The sequence below is a fragment of the Capricornis sumatraensis genome, chromosome 14 (assembly GCF_032405125.1).
Source record: "Capricornis sumatraensis isolate serow.1 chromosome 14, serow.2, whole genome shotgun sequence".
NCBI classification, from domain to species: Eukaryota; Metazoa; Chordata; class Mammalia; order Artiodactyla; family Bovidae; genus Capricornis; species Capricornis sumatraensis.
Window position 1 is genome coordinate 64,319,697 of NC_091082.1, and position 18,377 is coordinate 64,338,073.

At 41.2% G+C, this 18,377-nt stretch overlaps 1 non-coding gene and 1 pseudogene across 1 annotated transcript; one reads left to right on the forward strand and one right to left on the reverse strand.

The window, feature by feature from the left end:
* Window positions 1-2,798: 2,798 nt before the first annotated feature.
* Window positions 2,799-2,927, forward strand: LOC138090905 (small nucleolar RNA SNORA19). Its single transcript, XR_011145880.1, has one exon. It is a non-coding gene; the product is annotated as a small nucleolar RNA SNORA19 (small nucleolar RNA).
* A 6,525-nt stretch (window positions 2,928-9,452) lies between these two features.
* On the reverse strand, window positions 9,453-9,949 carry LOC138090826 (U2 small nuclear ribonucleoprotein B''-like; annotated as a pseudogene).
* Window positions 9,950-18,377: the final 8,428 nt, after the last annotated feature.

An 18,377-nucleotide genomic window follows, 5' to 3' on the forward strand; every position in this document is an offset into this window, starting at 1 on the left:
CTCTTTTGGCCCAATCCTGCCTCCCTCCACAGCTCTTACCTTCCCTTGGCTCTCTGACAAGAGAAATACCTGGCCAACTTATTCACACACCATTAACAATTTAATCTGTGTCACCTGGTTTTCATAGCTCTTTCTCCAACCTGGGCAAGAATTATTTCTGTAAACCTGATCCCCGGTGCATAGACAGAGTCCAGTAAAAGTTTGAGGGAAAGAGGAAGGGGAAGCGAGACAGATGATGGTAGCAGGAATTAATGAATGTTAGTAACAGCATGTTATCCCTGCTGGACTCCATGAAAAAAAAAAACACTTCATTCCAAAATGCAAATTGGGGCAGGAAAATGAAGACCACACCTGCATCCTTGGAATTTTCTAGTACAGAGAAAGAAGTCAAAGCCCTGAAAAGACAGAAAGGGACATAGTGATGCCCAGTCTGAGAAGGAACAGGTAGAAATAACCATAATTGTCACTACTGAGTGCTTGGGCCAAGGGTTGGGGGTGATGCTATGGAGGGGTGGGAAAGGGGGAGTAAAGGCAAATGAATACAAAGGGCTGTGGCTCTGGACCCCAGAGTCAGCCATCTTGTTGTGGGCCCCAACAAGTGCCATCAGCTGTCTGCGACTCAGTTTTCTTGTCTGTAAAATGGGTATAGGAGAACCTTCATCGGGGACGAATGTCAGTAAAAAAATCGAGCTTCTTTCATCCTACAATTGGAAACTTTTCCAAGACACACATTTGACCAGGCTGCTTCTGCTGAAATTCCTTCCATGACTTCTGACAACCCTTAGAAAACAGACCAAGGTTCTGCAAGAGGCTCGCACAGTCCCACAAGGTCTATTCTGCCCATCTTTCCAGCCTCCCCTTCCCTCTCATCTTTGCCTAGGCAGCCAGATCTTCTTTCAATGCCTCAACCTTGACTTTCTCCCCCACAGGGTATGCATTTTTATATTTTGGAATATTCTGTCCTTTTATCTTCACTTGAGGAAATGGCAACCCACTCCAGTATTTTTGCCTGGAGGAGCCTGGCGGGCTACCATCTATACTGCTGCAAAGAGTTGGACATGACCGAAGCGACTTAGCATAGCACAGCACAGCTACTTCTACTCAGCACAAATGTTGCTTCTTCTGAAAACAGAGAAGATTCCACCTCCCTAACCAGGTGGAATCCCTTTATGACAGAGGGAATTCCTAAACCCACACCATCTCACCTCCTCCCCCACCCCCACCAATCCAGCCCAAGCACCATCATTACCTCCGGGCTCCTGCAGCAGCCTCCTGCTGATCACCTCCCCACCACCGTTGCCTGCCTATGGTCTGTTTCCATTTGCAGCCTATGTCCTTCCAGCCTCAGGACCTTTGTATGTGCTGCTCTTTCCACCTGGAACAATCTTCCTCCAGATTTCTGCGGGAGTCTTTGTCAGCTCTTCCGTTTCGCTGCTCAAGAGTCATCCTTTCAGAGGGGCCCCACAGTACCATCCTGCCTAAAGCCACACTCTAACCTCTTCCTCTCCTTTGTTTTATTATGGCACTTACACAGCACACTGAACTTCCATTATATGTTTATTTTTACATTTTATCTTCAGGAGTCTCCTGTTGTTGTTGTTATGCATTCGCTCAGTTGTGTCTGACTCTTTGCAACCCCATGGACTGCAGTGCTCCAGGCTTCCCTGTCCTTCACTGTCTCCCAGAGTTTGCTCAAGTCCATGTCCACTGAGTCTGTGATGCTGTCCCAACCGTCTCATCCTCCATTGCCCTCTTCTCCTTTTGCCTTCAATCTTTCCTGGCATCAAGGTCTTTTCCAACGAGTCCGCTCTTGTCTCGTCTCCTGTACTAGGACATAAAATTAAAGGGGGTAGGATTTTACTCTGTTTACTGCCATATTCTCAGCTCTTAGAACAGTTCCCAACACATAGAAAAGACCTCCACAATACCATGAACTCTTGGTAGGAATCTCACAGTGGCTTTTGACTGCTTTAACGTGTGCCTCTTCCGCTGATTTATAAGCTCCGTTAGGGTGGGAACAGTATCAGTGTTTCCTTGTCATAGACTCCACAGTCTCAGTAGCCTGCCTGATACATAGTAGGCACTCAATAAACACTTACTGAATAAATGCATACATAAGAGGAGGAGTGCAGGGAAATGGAAAATTATAAACACAAACATCAGGTCCTATGATTAGCTTCAGTCATATCTCCTAATCATACTTGCTAATACTGGGAAGCAGTGAGGTGGAGAATTTAAGTCTGTACTCTCTTGGCTCAATTCCCTCTATTGCTTTTCTCAAGGCTTTTTGGAAGGAGGGGCAGGCTCCTGGGAACATATTCTCTGCCTCTCTGATTTCTCCTATATTTGAAAAAAGTTCAGGCCCACAAACTTAGTTATAAGATATTCCAACTTGTTTCCATCACATTTTATGCCTTTCTCCAGTTCAGTGTTCAGAGTAACCTCACATAAACATCATCTTCTACATCAAGAACACTTGTGAAATCTCCATCTTCCTTGTGGGCAGCTTGCAAAGTCAGCTTATAGCAAATACTCTGCCTGTCTTATGCCCTCTGTTCTACGGGAGAGGCTGACAAGGCAGAAGAAAAGAGCTGTGGCTGCACACAGGTTGGTGGTGTGTGATGGCATGAACTTCATTGCCACATATTTGCAGAGACAGAAATAAGTTGCTGTATCTCTGCCACTCAGATGAAACATAGTTATTCCCAACTCAGGGATATAAACTTCATAGCACCCAGCTCTCTCAGAGAATGATAACTCGCATTCCAAGGGAATTCATCAAAATCCAGTTTATTTCAGCGCAGCTTTCATTGACCTGCTTTCTCTCGTATATGTGAGCAGTGTTAATCTTACGTGCTATACAAATAATTGAAGGTTAATTAGTAGTAAAACTAAATAGAAATGCTGCCAGTCTCCTTCAGACAAATAAAAAATCCACTTTATTTCACAACAGCATTTAGTGTGGTGGTTCAAATTACTATAAGCTCTGCAGAATTAGTCTAGCTATGATATAGCTCATGGAAGTTAGGGATAGACGTCAAGACAGACTAACAAAAATGCCAGCAGTCATAGTTCTGAACTCTTTTCCTATTCTACTAAGACTTTGATCAATATCTTTTGCTCCATCTATTGTCTCTTGGAAAATACAGGAAAAAAACTGATGGAAAATGTTGCAGTGTAGTCCTTTTAGAGTAAGATTGCTGCAATGTTCTTAGAAATTTGCATTTTGTTTTAAAACGTTACCTGTATCATTTGACCTCCCTCCCCAGCATTTCCCAGCACTAACTAACCAGCACTGGTCTATGGTTTAGTGAAAGGAGTATGGAATTAGAAGACTATTGATTAATCCTGTGATATACAGCAAGACGTCTAATAATTCTGAGCCTCAATTTCCTCCTCAGTCATTCCTCCAAATCAAGATGACCAGTCCTACCTCATAAAACTGTAATGAGAATTAAGTGAGGTCATCAAGGGGGCTTATGATGGATGACCAGTAAATACTGGTTTCTTGTGTGCAACACCATCTCAATCCACTTTCCCCAATATCAGACTCAGCCTAATTGGTCAGCCCTGGCTCCTGCTGCTTCTTTAAAAAATCCCCATTTTTTTTTTTTTTCCTTGTTTTTGTTCTGACTTCAAACTAGATTATAAACTTTTTCGAGACAGGAACGGCCTCTTCTCTTTCCTTTGTAAATCACAGTTTTACAACAGCTAACTACCTTGACCTGTGTACAAGACAATGTTCTATTGACTGGGTGCATTTACCGGTGATGAGCACAGTAACATCAGAGAGAAGGAGAGCTGAAGAAGGGCTGAGCCTTGAGCACTGGTCTTTTACATGTTGTAAGCAGCAGAAAGTGCCCACCAGAGAAGAGCAAATTCTCATTTCTCATGTAGCAAGAATTTTCTCTGTGGTTCTGAAAAGGCAGCTGTTTTGTTTTATTCTATTTATTAATTTTTAATGATCTAAATATCATATGGAGGGGTAGCCAAAATCCCCATAATAAAATCTGGTTCTGGATAGGGGTATAGAATGACAGGAATAAGGGTGCCAGATATAGCAGCATAGAGATTTCCTGATGGTCTGTGACTACGACTACGCACTCCCAGTGCACGGGGCCCAGGTTGGATCCCTGGTCAGGGAGCTAGATCCCACATGCTGCAACTAAGACCCAGTGCAGCCAAGTAAACAAATAATTTTTAAATGCAGCATATCCAGTTAGATTTAAATTTCAGCTAAGCAAAAAATTTTATAAGTACCTCTGATTCAATATTTGAGACACCCTTACACTAAAAAACCATCTGTTATTTAGCTCAAATTCAAATTTAATGGGACATCCTGTATTTCACTTGACAGCTCTAGTCAGGTAAAGTGAAAGTGAAGTCGCTCAGTCATGTCCGACTCTTTGCGACCATGTCGACTGTAGCCTACCAGGCTTCTCTGTCCATGGGATTCTCTAGGCAAGAACACTGGAGTAGGTTACCATTTCCTTCTCCAGGGGATCTTCCCGACCCAGGGACCAAACCCGGGTCTCCCGCATCGGAGGCAGAAGCTTTAACTTCTGAGCTACCAGGGAAGCTTACTCAGGTAAAGGCAACCGTAAAACGTCTGGGTAGAGGAGGCTAAGAGGAAGAGAGGAAAAACAAAAAACCAAAAACTTCCCGCTCAGAATGAAGCTTCAAACCAAAATTCCAATATACATTAAGAAAGTAAAGGCTAATACATGTACAGCAACTATCAGTTCAGTTCAGTCGCTCAGTCATGTCTGACTCTTTGTGACCCCATGAATTGCAGCACACCAAGCCTCCCTGTCCATCACCAACTCCTAGAGTTCACCCAACTCATGTGCATCGAGTCGGTAATGCCGTCTAGCCATCTCATCCTCTGTCGTCCCCTTCTCCTCCTGCCCCCACTCCCTCCCAGCATCAGGGTCTTTTCCAATGAGTCAGCTCTTCGCATGAGGTGGCCGAAGTAGTTGAGTTTCAGCCTCAGCGTCAGTTCTTCCAATGAACACCCAGGACTGATCTCCTTTAGGATGGACTGGTTGGATCTCCTTGCAGCCCAAGGGACTTGCAAGAGTTTTCTCCACCACCACAGTTCAAAAGCATCAATTCTTCGGCGCTCAGCTTTCTTCACAGTCCAACTCTCACATCCATACATGACCACTGGAAAAACCATAGCCTTGACTAGACGGACCTTTGTTGGTAAAGTAATATCTCTGCTTTTTAATATGCTGTCTAGGTTGGTCACAACTTTCCTGTCTAGGAGTAAGCATCTTTTAATTTCATGGCTGCAATCACTGTCTGCAGTGATTTTGGAGCCCCCAAAATAATAAAGTCTGACACTGTTTCCACTGTTTCCCCATTACTTTCCCATGAAGTGATGGGACCAGATGCCATGATCTTCGTTTTCTGAATGTTGAGCTTTAAGCCAGCTTTTTCACTTTCCTCTTTCATTTTCATCAAGAGGCTCTTTAGTTCTTCTTCACTTTCTGCCATAAGGGTGGTGTCATCTGCACATCTGCTGCTAAGTCACTTCAGTCGTGTCTGACTCTGTGTGACCCCATAGACGGCAGCCCACCAGGCTCTGCCATCCCTGGGATTCTCCAGGCAAGAACACTGGAGTGGGCTGCCATTTCCTTCTCCAATACATGACAGTGAAAAATGAAAGGGAAGTCGCTCAGTCATATCTGACTCTTAGTGACCCCATGGACTGCAGCCAACCAGGCTCCTTTGTTCATAGGATTTTCCAGGCAAAAGTACTGGAGTGGGGTGCCATTGCCTTCTCCCGGCAATCTTAATTCCAGCTTGTGCTTCTTCCAGCCCAGCATTTCTCATGATGTACTCTGCATATAAGTTAAATAAACAAAGTAACAATATGTAGCCTTGACGTACTCCTTTTCCTATTTGGAACCAGTCTATTGTTCCATGTCCAGTTCTAACTGTTGCTTCCTGACCCGCATATAGGTTTCTCAAGAGGCGGGTCAGGTGATATGGTATTCCCATCTCTTTCAGAATTTTCCACAGTTTATTGTGATCCACACAGTCAAAGGCTTTGGCATAGTCAATAAAGCAGAAATAGATGTTTTCCTGGAACTCTCTTGCTTTTTCGATGATCCAGCGGATGTTGGCAATTTGATCTCTGGTTCCTCTGCCTTTTCTAAAACCAGCTTGAACATCTGGAAGTTCACAGCTCACATATTGCTGAAGCCTGGCTTGGAGTATTTTGAGCATTACTTTACTAGTGTGTGAGATGAGTGCAATTGTGCGGTAGTTTGAGCATTCCTTGGCATTGCCTTTCTTTGGAATTGGGATGAAAACTGACCTTTTCCAGTCCTGTGGCCACTGCTGAGTTTTCCAAATTTGCTGGGAAATTGAGTGCAGCACTTTCACAGCATCATCTTTCAGGATTTGAAATAGCTCAACCAGAATTCCATCACCTCCACCAGTTTTGTTCGTAGTGATGCTTTCTAAGGCCCACTTGACTTCACATTCCAGGATGTTTGGCTCTAGGTGAGTGATAACACCATCATGATTATCTGGGTCATGAAGATCTTTTTTGTACAGTTCTTCTGTGCATTCTTGCCACGTCTTCTTAATATCTTCTGCTTCTGTTAGGTCCATACAATTTCTGTCCTTTATTGAGCCCATCTTTGCATGAAATGTTCCCTTGGTATCTCTAAATTTCTTGAAGAGATCTCCAGTCTTTCCCATTCTGTTGTTTTCCTCTATTTCTTTGCATTGATTGCTGAGGAAGGCTTTCTTATGTCTCTTTGCTATTCTTTGGAACTCTGCATTCAAATGGGAATATCTTTCCTTTTTTCCTTTGCTTTTCTCTTCTCTTCTTTTCACAGCTATTTGTAAGGCCTCTTCAAACAGCCATTTTGCTTTTTTGCATTTCTTTTCCATGGGGATGGTTTTGATCCCTGTCTCCTGTACAATGTCACGAACCTCTGTCTATAGTTCATCAGGTACTCTGTCTATCAGATCTAGCCCTTTAAATCTATTTCTCATTTATTCTGACAGAATATGGTCCACTCTAAAAGGGAATGGCAAACCACTTCAGTATTCTTGCCTTGAGAACTCCATGAACAGTATGAAAAGGCAAAATGATAGGATACTGAAAGGGGAACTCCTCAGGTCGGTAGGTGCCCAGTATGCTACTGGAGATCAGTGGAGAAATAACTCCAGAAAGAATGAAGAGATGGAGCCAAAGCAAAAACAACACCCAGCTGTGGATGTGACTAGTGACAGAAGCAAGGTCTGACACTGTAAAGAACAATATTGCATAGGAACCTGGAATGTCAAGTCCATGAATCAAGGCAAATTGGAAGTGGTCAAACAGGAGACGGCAAGAGTGAACATCAACTTTTTAGGAATCAGTGAACTAAAATGGACTGGAATGGGTGAATTTAACTCAGATGACCATTATATCTACTACTGTGGGCAGGAATCCTTTAGAAGAAATGGAGTAGCCATCATGGTCAACAGAAGAGTCTGAAATGCAGAACTTGGATGCAATCTCAAAAACGACAGAATGATCTCTGTTCGTTTCCAAGGCAAACCATTCAATATCACAGTGATCCAAGTCTATGCCCCAACCAGTAACACTGAAGAAGCTGAAGTTGAACATTTCTATGAAGACCTACAAGACCTTTTAGAACAAACACCCAAAAAAGATGTTCTTTTCATTATAGGGTACTGGAATGCAAACGTAGGAAGTCAAGAAACACCTGGAGTAATAGGAAATTTGGCCTTGGAGTACAGAATGAAACAGGATAAAGGCTAATAGAGTTTTGCCAAGAGAACGCACTGGTCATAGCAAACACCCTCTTCCAACAACACAAGAGAAGACTCTACACATGGACATCACCAGATGGTCAACACTGAAATCAGATTGATTATATTCTTTGCAGCCAAAGATGGAGAAGCTCTATACGGTCAGCAAAAACAAGACTGGGAGCTGACTGTGGCTCAGATCATGAACTCCTTATTACCAAATTCAGATGTAAATTGAAGAAAGTAGGGAAAACCACTAGACCATTCAGGTATGACCTAAATCAAATCCCTTATGATTATACAGCAACTATACTTTAATTTAAAAAGAAAAAAAGTTAATACAGACAGCCTGATAAGCAGCACAAATCCACTGTAGATGAAATTATCATTTTTTAAATAAATAGCATTAGGGAGAACTGTAATATCAATACTTTATTCCTTCCTATGTATACTTCAACCATACTAAAGATTAAAATAATTTGTGTCTTTCTTCCTTTTTAAAACATAATGTATATGAAGTAAAATTTTAAAAAGCCAGACCAAAAAAATTAATAAAAAGGAAATATAAATAAATTATATCAAATTCTACCATGTAGAGATAATCACTGCTCTCATTTTGGTGTCTTTTTAATTAAGACATAAAGGATGAAAAAAGCCAGTCTTGTCAAGCACTGGGCAGAAAGAAAGGCACACTCAAAGGCCCTGAAGTAGGCAAGTCTCATGTTTATGGAACTAAATATGGGCCTGAATGGCCAGAGTGAAGAGGATATCGCTGAGATATGTGGTTGTGTAGTAACCACTGGCCAGTTCATGCAAACCTTGCTTAGGTGTATAATTTTTTCATATGTGCAGCAAAAAGCTATAGTTTTAAGCAAAAGTAGATGTTTATATTTAGTAATTATCCTTCTATTTGTATTTTTCCAATAGTATTTTATTAGCTGTGGTTTTTCTTTCTCTGGTACAGCTTTTTTAAAATTGAGATATAATTTACATATAGCATTGTACTAGTTTCAAATGTACAGTATATAGATTTGATATATGTAGATATTGTGAAGTTATTACAACAGTAAGTCTTATTAACATCCATCACCATACATAATTACAATTTTTCATTTTTTAACAAATAAAAGTTTATTGTACAAAATTAAGGCCTTCACAATTCATAATTCATTAAGGCAATTCAGCTGGTAAAAATTCACCTGCAATGCTAGAGACCTGGGTTCAGTCCCTGGGTTGTGAAGATCCCCTGGAGAAGGGAATGTCTACCCACTCCAGTATTCTGGCCCGGAGAATTCCATGGACTGTATAGTCCATGGGGTCACAAAGAGTCAGACGTGACTGGTCAGCTTTCACTTTCACAAACACAGACTAGGTAATTTTTTTAAATCCTTCATGAAAATTTCACAAACACTTCCCCTCTACCCCCAACTATTAAAGTGGCTTGACCAAATGTTATTAAAGTGAAGATATAAATAATATCAAATATTTTAAAGACAGTTATCCTAGGGACTTTCGCTGGTGGTCCAGTGATTAAGAATCTGCCTGCCAACAGAGGGAATGGGGACTCAGTCCCTGGTCAGGGAACTATGATCCCACATGCAACAGGCAACTAAGACTCAAAACAGCCAAATAAATTTAAAAAAAATTTTTTTAAAAGACAGCTATCCTAAATATTACTTCTTTGATTAGGTGATCTTCATGGATAAGACAGTATCTTAAGTCCCTATAAAGCATCCCTGGTAGCTTCAGCCTATCCATCATTTCAAATTCAACAAAAGCAATGTCATGCCTCCTGAAAGTACTCCCAGAAGTGCCAAACATACTTCTTTGAAACCAGGAAACTGATTAAACAACATGGACAACATCATTTCGCTAGTCTCTTCCAGTAAATTATTAAGAAATAAAATATAATTTGGAGGGTGATCAAGGACCTGAGAACTCGGTATTGCATTTCCTTCGTATCAGCTTAATTTGGTGTTCCCTGACCAGGCTTTTTGTTCACGATTGTTGCCATTTGTTCCACAGTTTTATCTTCTTTTCTTTATCAGCAAAAGTGCCATGCATTTTAGATATTCTATCACAATCTGTTCTTACATACTGAATTTGCTTCTTTTTTAATGTTGCCATTCATCTGGTTGATATAAATTGTATGATTTGGTCTGATATCCATGTTCTGGGTTAAATTTTGTTCAAATAGATAGAGGCATCTGCCACATCCTCAATTTTTTGTGATTTGAGTGTTTTAGATGAAATTAATTTTGTATAATTGGACAAAGACGTTTAATTACAGTATATTTAGTATGTTCTTAGAGAAAAGCGAAACTGTAACTTCCGTACTGAAAAGAGTAAAATATCATTAAACAAAACTAGGCAGCAATAAAGTGAGGATAGCAAAGTAAGAGAGAACTCATTAGAAATCCTTGAAATTGAAAAAAAAGTCAGTAAATTTTACAAGTTTAATAGATGATAAAAATTTCATAGTCTAAATTATGGAACTGAGGAATTCACCCAGAAACACACACACACACACACACACACACTATATAATGCAGTTAAGCAACAAGAAGCAAGAACTGAGAGAGAAGTCTTAACATTCATCTAATTCCAGAAAAGAGAGAGAATAAAAGAATGACAGGAACTCGATATTTTAAGAGATAATTATTAAAAATCTTTCCAAAATTGGATAAAGGCATGAGTCATTAAACAGAAAGCACATTCTAAGAATCTAGTGAGATAAATACAAATAAATCCAGTCACAGATGCATTAAAAAATAATAATAATAAGGGCCATGGGGAAATCTTTAAAAGGATCAGAAAAGAAGATAGAACAGTTAGACTAACAGCAGATCTCTGATCCAAGATATAAGATTGCTAAGTACAATAAAATATCATCCTCAAAGGTTGAGAGGAAAACAAACATCACCCTAAAATTGAATTTTGCTGTTAGCATCAGAGACCTAAAAAGAGGCTTACACAAATTAAATGAGGGTTTCATTGTGTCATATCAAAGGAACATGGAAGCCACAGCCCAGGAGTGGGTGGGGCATCACAAAACCCAACCCATTCCTGTGCTTCTCCTGTGCTTTCCTAAGCCTGTGGCTTCTCTCTTCATTGTCCAACCAAGGCTCCTGTGTTCCGCAAAAAAAGGACAAGGATGAAAGTGTGCTCCTCTTGGCTAAGGCAGCTCTCTTTAGGATGCTCTCCCCCGACTCAGTTTTTCTGCTTACATCTAATTAGCCACTCATGGCTATGAGCATCTAGAAAACATAGGCTTTCTGCTGAGCATACAGCAACCCTAAATAAAATGTGTTCCAATTCTGTTTCCTAGGAAGGAGGAAGACAAGTTGTGGGCTGGGCAGCTAGCAGTCTCTACCCCAGCTACTATTTAGGAGTTCAGGCAGAATAAAGACACATTACTAACCATAAAAAATACTAAAGGAACTTAACACCCACAGCCTCTCACTAAAAGCACTATCAAAGATGTACTTCATTTAGAAATAAAGTAAACCCAGAGGGAAGATCTGGACCACAAGAAGCAATGAGGAGCACAGAAATTTATAAAATATGTCAGTAAATGCAATTGCAATTTATTGGAAAATTAAATATCATTTTTTGCTTTTTTAAAAAGGATAAAACTGCAAATGAAATTACAAGATGCTGGGGATATGTAAATGCTGTTGTTTTGTCACTAAGTCATGTTCGACACTTTGCAAATCCAGGGATTGCAGCTTGCCAGGCTTCCCTGTCCTTCACTATCTCCTCAAATTTGCTCACCCTCATGTCCATTGAGTCAGTGATGCCATCTAACCACCTCATCCTCTGCTACACCCTTATTCTTTCGTCTTCAATCTTTCCTAGCTTTGGGGTCTTTTCCAATGAGTCAGCTCTTCCCATTAGGTGGCCAAATCATTGGAACTTCAGCTTCAGCATCAGTCCTTCCAATGAATATTCAGAACTGATTTCCTTTAGGATGGACTGGTTGGATCTCCTTGCTGTCCAAGGAACTTTCAAGAGTCTTTGCCAACACCATAGTTCAACAGTATCAATTCTTTGGCACTCAGCTTTCTTTACAGTCCAACTCTCAACATCCATACATAACTACTGGAAAAATGATAGCCTTGACTAGACAGACCTTTGTTGGCAAAGTAATGTCTCTGTTTTTTAATATGCTGTCCAGGTTGGTCATAACTTTCCTTCCAAAGAGTAAGCGTCTTTTAATTTCATGGCTGCAGTCACCATCTACAGTGATTTTGGAGCCCCCAAAAATTAAGTCTCTCACTGTTTCCATTGTTGCCCCATCTGTTTGCCATGAACTGATGGGACCAGATGCCATGATCCTCAAATTTTGAACATTGAGTTTTCAGCCAGCTTTTTCACTCTTCTTTTTCACTCTCAAGAGGCTCTTTAGTTCTTCTTTGCTTTCCTCCATAATGGTGGTGTTGTTTGCGTATCTGAGGTTATTTATGTTTTTCCTAGCAATCTTGATTCCAGCTTGTGCTTCATCCAGCCTAGCATTTTGAATGATGGACACTGTGTAAAAGCAGGGTGACAATATACAGACTTATTGTATTCCTTTCCCAATTTGAAACCTGTCCACTGCTCCATGTCTGGTTCTAACTATTGTTTCTTGACCTGAAAACAGGTTTCTCAGGAGGCAGGTCAGGTGGTCTGGTATTCCCATCTCTCAGAATTTTCCACAGCCCACCAGGATCCTCAGTCAGCAGGGATTCTCCAGGCAAGAATACTGGAGTGGGTTGCCATGTCCTCCTCCAGGGGATTTTCCCAACCCAGGGATCAAACCCAGGTGTCCTGCATTGCAGGTGGATTCTTTACAGTCTGAGCCACCAGAAAAGCCCAAGAATACTAGAGTGGATAGTCTATCCCTTCTCTAGCAGATCTTCCTGACATAGGAATTGAACTGGGGTCTCCTGCATTGCTGGCAGATTCTTTACCAGCTGAGCTACCAGGAAAGCCCACAACTGCTGTCTCAGTTGCCTAAGATATCAACAGCACTGTGGAAGCCTGAGAAACGATCATGCTGTTTTAAAATTGCATACAATAGCCCATATCAACACTTAGTTAAACTTTAAAAAACAAAACAGGTTGAAAAACAGCTTAAAGGAGGCAAACACAGTATCTGCTGTATCAACTCAGAATAGTCCTAGCCTCACTCTCACACTTGCTAATTCCACAATTGCTTTTTTTTAACCTTAACATTTTTATTTAGCTGCAACCAGAGAGTGTGTACTTCTTTATAATTCTGCCGTTTTCATAAAGTTCCATTTTCTTACATTTCTGCAGTCCCTGGTGGCTCAGAGGTTAAAGCGTCTGCCTCCAATGCAGGAAACCTGGGTTCGATCCCTGGGTCGGGAAGATCTCCTGCAGAAGGAAATGGCAACCCACTCCAGTATTCTTGCCTGGAGAATCCTATGGATGGAGGAGCTTAGTAGGCTACAGTCCACGGGGTCACAAAGAGTCGAACACAACTGAGTGACTTCACTTTCACTTTCCTAATCATCATTACAGTGACCACATAGCACAGCATGTTTTATCCTGAGTTCAAATCCCCACCTTAGCCAGCCTGCTGCGGGTGCCTGCAGGCCACCGCTCCTACCCTGTTCCCTGATCACGTCTCCATGTGCCCAGTCCTTATATCTGGTCCCTTGTACTGTCCTCCAGCTCTTGTGCTCTTAACCATGCTGCATCCCTGCCACTTGGGGCAGCGATAGGGTGTCACAGCCTTTATGACCTGTCCATGGGGGCTCCCAAGGACAGCTATTTGAGTGTTACCTTTGCCAATAACCACCATTGCTTATGGAGCTAGGCTGCCAGGGGCTGGGTACCTTGTTTACATTATTGCAGGCAATTCTCAAGGCAACCATAAGATAGCCACGCATAGCTCTACTTTACAGATGAAGAAAGTGGCACTCAGGGAGGTTTAGCAGTGATTTGGAAATCCAAGAAAATAAAATCTGTCGCTGTTTCCACTTTTCCCCTTCTATTTGCCATGAAGTGATGGGACTAAATGCCATGATCTTAGTTTTTTGAATGCTGAGTTTTAAGTCAGCTTTTTCACTCTCCTCTTTCATTCTTATCAAGAAGCTCCTTAGTTCCTCTTCTCTTTCTGCCACTAAAGTGGTATCATCTGCATATCTGAAGTTGTTGATATTGCTCCTGGCAATGTTGATTCCAACTTATGATTCATCCAGCCTGGCATTTCACATGATGTACTCTCATTTAAGCTAAATAAACAGGTAACAATATACAGCCTTCAAGTACTTCTTTCCCAATTTTAAACAAGTTCACTGTTCCATGTCTGGTTCTAACTGATGCTTCTTGAACCACATATAAGTTTTCTCAGGAGGGTGGTAAGGTGGTCTGGTATTCCTATCTTTTTAAGAATTTTCCTCAGTTTGGCATAGTCAATGAAGCAGAAGTAGATGTTTTTCTGAAATTCCCTTGCTTTCTCTGTGATCCAAGGAAGCTTGGCAATTTGATCTATGGTTCCTCTGTCTTTCCCAGCTTGTACATTTGAAAGTTCTCAGTTCATGTACTACTGAAGCGGACTTAAAAGATTTTCAGCATAACCTTGCTATTGTGTGAAATGAGCACAATTGTATGGTTGTTTGAACACTCTTTGGCATTGCCCTTCTTTGGGACTGGAATTTAAATGTACCAAGATGTTAAGTACAAAACTGATGTTGAGTATATAGATTGTACATTATCCTTTATATTTGTCTATGAACTTGGAACATCTCATAATTTGAAAAAATGAGAGATAATACATACTTAGAATTTTAAAACATCTTTGCATCAAAAGACACCACCAAGTTAAAAGACAAGCGAGAGATGCTAGAGGGAAAATGCTTGCAATATATGCAATAACAACAAAAAAATCAATGTCTAGAAGATAGAGCATTACTTTACATCAGTAGAGAAAAGCCAAAATCCAATGGAAGAAGAGGGAGAGAATACAAAGGAGATTTTATAGAAGAAGAAATACAAATGGAATGATGCTAAAGCTGAAACTCCAGTACTGTGGCCACCTCATGCGAAGAGTTGACTCATTGGAAAAGACTTTGATGCTGGGAGGGATTAGGGGCAGGAGGAGAAGGGGATGACAGAGGATGAGATGGCTGGATGGCATCATGGACTCGATGGACGTGAGTCTGAGTGAACTCCGGGAGTAGGTGATGGACAGGGAGGCCTGGCGTGCTGCGATTTATGGGGTCGCAAAGAGTCGGACACGACTGAGTGACTGAACTGAACTGAACTGAACTGAATAAGTATATTAAAAGGATATTCAACCTTGTAATTGGGGGAATTCAATTTAAAACCATAGGGTATTATTTTTCACCCACTAGAGAAATAAAAACTTAAAAAATTGAAAATACTTAGTTTTGACAAAAAAATAAAGAATGACTACTCTAGGACCCTGTATGAACATGTCATTTGGCAAAACTTGTTTGATTTAATTATTTGGTAGAACTTAAAAATTTTTTAAATATTCATACCATTAGACCCAGAGTTACACCTCTAGAAATTCATTTTACAAAAACCACATGGTATAGTCAAGCTGCCTTCTCAGAGGTCCTGTATGTTCAGTGTTGAGTGGTTTTTAAAAATCACTGTTTCTGGATGGACCTAGAGTCTCTCATATTTCCCTGGTGGCTCAGCAGTAAAGAGTCCACCTGCCAATGCAGGAGACACAGGTTCTATCCCTGGGTCAGGAAGATCCCCTGGAGAAGGAAAGGGCAACCCACTCCAGTATTCTTGCCTGGAAAATTCCATGGATAGAGGAGGCTGGTGGGCAACAGTCCATGGGCCACAGAAGAGTCAGACACGACCAAACAACAATAACAAGAGTCTGCCTTACAGAGTGAAGTCAGAAAGAGAAAAACAAATATCGTATATTCATTCATGTATGTGGAAGTTAGAAAAACGGTACAGATGAACCCATTTTCAGGGCAGGAATAGAGATGCAGATGTAAAGAGTAGCCTTGTGAACACAGTGGGAAAGAGGAGGGTGGGATAAACTGGGAGATTAGGATTGACATACATACACTACCATGTGCAAAACAGCTAGCTAGCGGGAGCCTGTTATACCACACGGGGAGCTCGGCTGGCTGCTCTGTGATGACCTACATGGGTGGCATGGGAGTGGGCTGGGAGGAAGGTTCAAGGTGGAGGGGGGATATATACACAGCTGACTCACTTCATTCAACAGCAGAAACTAACACTACATTGCAAAGTAATTATATTCCAATAAATTAAAATAAACTGTTTTTTGACTAGCTTAAAGATGGATTTGAAAATGGTTTTGGATGCAGTTAAGTTATGCTATTTAGACTATAAACTCATCTTGACCTAAAAAAACAAACAAACAAAAAAACACATGAACACCAAAATGTATAAGAATAATCATTACAGCATTTACTATAGTCGTAAAAATTGGGACTAACCTAAGTGACCAATTTAGGTTAGGACAATTGGAGAGGGGATAAATAAGCGATAATACATCTATGCTGTAGAATATCATGGAGCCATTTTTAAAATGGAGCAGAACTCTGGTCAGTGATATATATTTTGTGAGGTGCACAAACCAAGCAATGACTACCGCATGATCATATGTGCACTCCTTCAAAATCATTCGTGAGTATGCTCTACACTTAGAAAAAAGGCTGAAATGATACTAAAATACCAATAGACGTCAATTCTAAGGAAGAGTATGGGAAAGCTGCTCAACTCGATTCTGTACTGTTGAAATCATTTAAAAGATTTGATGTTTAAAAGGCAAGAAAGAGACATAGGAGAATGTTCTCAGAGCAGTTCAGGAAATATGATAGACTTCATTTCTCTCACATATAAAGTGAGGATAATTACATCTGGGCTTGCTTTTCACTGGAGATTTTGAGGGTCAAACGAAGGGGCAATGAACACCTGTTTGGAAAAGAAAGCAAGACCATATCCAAAAGTAATGAATTATCATTGAATAAGTGGGGTCAGGCATTTTACATAAGAAATAGTTTTTAACATTTTAATTATCTTAATGATAAAACCAGTCTAGTGAGGGACAAAGCAAGTGAGGGATTGAACCAAAGCGATTCTGCTTCCTTGCTTTCCCAGAACCCCAATGTTCAGCATCTTTTGAGAAGCAGTGTCAGTCATGGGTAAGAACACAAACTGTTCTCCTCCCTGTGATTTTGGGCAAATTACTAAACTTCTCTGTTCCTCACTGTTGTCTTTTATTAAATGGGTATACAGAGCCTACTACAGAAAGTTATTAAATGAGTTAACACATGTGAAACACACCTGTGCCTGACACAGCAGATGGTCTGTAATGGACAGCTATTGTCCCTACTGGTTTGAATTGCCTGGTTAATCACTGGGAAAAAGAATTTTCCCCTGGTTCCCTGATTTGGGGTTGAGAAAAGAGTGAAAAACTCAATAGGAACCTCCTTTCTCCCTTCAGAAATCTTTATATACAAGTAAAGAAATATCTTTATTATATTCTAAGTTCCCCATTCTTGAGGACATCTCCACCACTCTCTCCCTGCCATGTGGCAACTCAGACCCAACCAGGTCCAAGAATGGGACATGCCCCTAGCATGCTGTAGACTCCAGCTCCTCTCCTGGGGGCTCTCTTAGGTTGCCCCTGTCTGACATAGCACTCTGGAATCCATCCTGCCCAAGCAGAGACCAACATGCAACGTTTTCTGAAATCCATGGATGGATCAGAGATGTCAAAAACCGCATATCCATTTCAAAGCCTCATTTTTTAAAATTATTTTTAAACTTTTTATTTTGTACTTGGGTACAGCTGATTAACAAACAATGCTGTGACGGTTTCAGAACAGCGAAAGGACTCAGCCATCCTGGACATGTACACACTGCACTGCCGTATTTAAAATGGATAAGCAACAAGGACCTACTGTATAGCACAGGGAACTCTGTTCATAACTTCATTTTGAGGGATATTAGAGAAATCTGGCATTTCCTTCTTACACTGTGCGTTTTCCCGGAAAAGTTTACTCCTCTTTCTGCCACAAAGGACCTGGGTCCTGACTGACCCCAGCTCAAGGCTCTCTGCCATCCTACTTCCAACTTCCCACGGACTGCCAAGAAGTTCATGCCTATATGTCCACTCCTTTTACATGCATGTAGATGGGAGAAGTTGACTGGAGACAGGAAGACAAGTCCTCTACTGCCCGCAACGCTGGGGAATGAGGGCTGTGAACCCCCAGAAGGAGCTCCAAGGAGGGGCTGGCTCTGCCTCCCTTCTGCAAGGGACACGTGAAGGCAGGGGCGGTCACTGTCCTATTCTGCACAGGCCCGTTCCGGGACCCAGGGCTGCCAAGCAGTAGTCTCCCACTGGTAGGTAAAAAGACTTGGAGAAGTGCTGAACAGCAGAAGGACTAAGGGCAAAGAGGAAGGAGAAGTAGAAAGGAAAGCCAGGGAGATGAAAAGAGCCCTCAGGAAATGGCAGCTCCAAAAAACAGCAAGGTGCTTCAGTCTTCAGGCCAAAGAAGAACATCATCTGATTCTTGACTGTTTTGTTCGTGAATCTTTGCCAACTGAAAATCATTTAGGAACGTCCT